The sequence below is a fragment of the Octopus bimaculoides genome, chromosome 1 (assembly GCF_001194135.2).
Source record: "Octopus bimaculoides isolate UCB-OBI-ISO-001 chromosome 1, ASM119413v2, whole genome shotgun sequence".
Taxonomy (NCBI): domain Eukaryota; kingdom Metazoa; phylum Mollusca; class Cephalopoda; order Octopoda; family Octopodidae; genus Octopus; species Octopus bimaculoides.
In genome coordinates this window covers 7,356,852-7,359,350 of record NC_068981.1, presented here as the reverse complement: position 1 = coordinate 7,359,350, position 2,499 = coordinate 7,356,852, and positions in this window count along the sequence as shown.

The following is a 2,499-nucleotide window of genomic DNA, read 5'->3' as shown; positions in this document are numbered from 1 at the left end:
TATATATATATATATATATATATATGTGTGTGTGTGTGTGTGTGTGTGTGTGTGTGTGTGTGTGTAGATAGATAGATAAGCAGAAGATAGATACATATATACATACATACATACATACATACATCCTGTAAGTTCGTTTACAGAAAACGTTTTGAATATGCGTATAAAAGCTCCTACTGTATGATGCCGGATACAACCTAATGATGCCAACTCGCAATAGCAGTTCTTTGGGGTTGCACTGACCTCTGCTGATGTAATGTAGGATAATAATAATATCAATAATAATAATAATAATAATAATAATAATCCTTGGATGGACTTTATAAATGTTTTAATGCGTCGCTACGCGCGTTTCAATAAATGACATGTTCTTTAAGATCATAGTCCATAATCCTGGAGTAATTACAGTGCAGTCTGTAGTATCCATGGACATCGGGTGGATCATGTTCATGCGTTCATTTCTTCGGGTGATATGGCATTAACGGATGTTTAACTGAAGGTTGTTTATGAATTTTTACCAATGATTGGGGTATGTGGGAATTTTTGTGTGCCTTTGTTGACGGAGATGGAGGCGTGTGTGGTGATGTTAGACTTATTTGAGTATGCAGATTGTCAGGATGGGCAATATGGTTCTTTGGTTCTTTTTTTTTTTCGAATTCTAGGAGTGATGCTTTGCTTTTATACTTACATAATCTAATAACTTCGGAATGTCTGTTAATCATGTTTTCTCTGGATGTAATGACCTCCAGGGTTTCCTCTAGACATAAGTTGTATATTCGCGATGTTCTGTTGTATGGTGCAGCATATTTTATAATACATCAGTGGATCGAACGCTCCACTGCATTCTGTTTGAGTCTACAGAAGATTTAGATAGTGATGTGCAGTGCGTTTTGTTTACATTGGAAAATGTAAGATGGTTTCACAGACGATTTTCATGGTGGTTCCGGTACCACCAATGTACATGTATTTCTGTATACTCGCCTTCACCTCACATTTGTAAATCACATTTTTTACTATACAGTTGTTGTTAAACCAGCATTCCTCTTTACGTCTGCAGTTACATGTTATATTATCTTTTCTGGTTCTGTAAGCGGAGTTATTATTGGTAATCACACTTTTCCCCTGTAATCGTGTTCTCATTTTCCTTATGTATGGATTGGATTGCCAATTGTGTGGCGTTATTTTCATCCGTTTTGCAACCATTCCATCGTCGTTTATTTTTCTAAGAGCAGCGGGTTTTTTTTTTTCTGTATGCCTTCTCTAGTTTTATCCTATTGAGTTTTGTATTGTTTCGTTTGAGTATGCAAAATTCTAGATTGTGAAAAGTCGCATATGCTAATCTTACATTATACCTGTTAATGATTTTGTGATATTTGGAAGTGTTTGAGAAGTGCCTGTCTAATGTTGCAAAAAATTACTGACCTATTTTAGATTTTATTTGTGAATTGAAAATTGAGTTAAACCAAATAATTTTATCACTAATTTTTCCTTTTCTTTTAACATGTGGAATTTGATTTATTTAGTTAGTGGAATTTGATTTATTTGCTTCTACCGCTTTTTTGTTTCGTTGTTTTTTTTTTTTCATTATTTCTATTGATGTTTAATGTTTCCTCTCTTTCTACCCTTGGCTGCCTTTTCGTGGGTCCTGCTTTATATTTATCCTTTTTAGTGTTGTAATTCTTTTTCCCCCTTTGGTCCCTATCATATTTACTGTTTTTCTATGGTTCTGGCATCCTGCAGTTATTTTTATGATTATCCCCTCATTAATAATGCTCTCTGGGTATTGAGCCTTCTTTGTCTTATTCTGTACATATGCTATTCTACCCTTATATCCCGCCTTATCTAGTGCTGAGTTGTAATATGCGGCGGCGTGCATGTCAGGATGTTCTGTTCATCTGCAGAGTCAGGATGTTCTGAGATGCTTCTTGAGATGCTTCGTAATATATGTTCCCGGATGGTTAGATCCGCAGCTTATGGAAATTTCGAACTTTCCATCGATGAAGTTAAGCTTTACCTCTATGATTTTTTTATATTTCTATTTCTAATCCGAATTTCTTACACATTTTAAAAAGTGCTTTCTTACAAGTCTCTGTCTACATTAATACTTTCATGCCCTGTGAACAATGCGTCGTCTCTATATGATCGCCCCTACGCTACGTTCGGGAGCCAAGATTTTATTTGTGGCAATAAGTATATTCCTGTTATATCCTTTACTTGAGTCGAGTCGCTCGACCCCATTGTTATGTCAAATGAATCTTCCTTGTTCGACCGGATCCAAAGTTTACCTCTGTTTTCTGTTATATGTATGAACATGATCTACTCAATATCCATGGTTACTACGTATTGCACTGTAATTATCTCAAGAATACGGACAATGATCATAAGAGACAAGTAGTAAGTGGAAACGCGCGTAGCGATGCATTAAAATATTAAAAAAATTCCATCCAAAGATTATTATTATCATGCATATATATATATATATATATATATATATATATA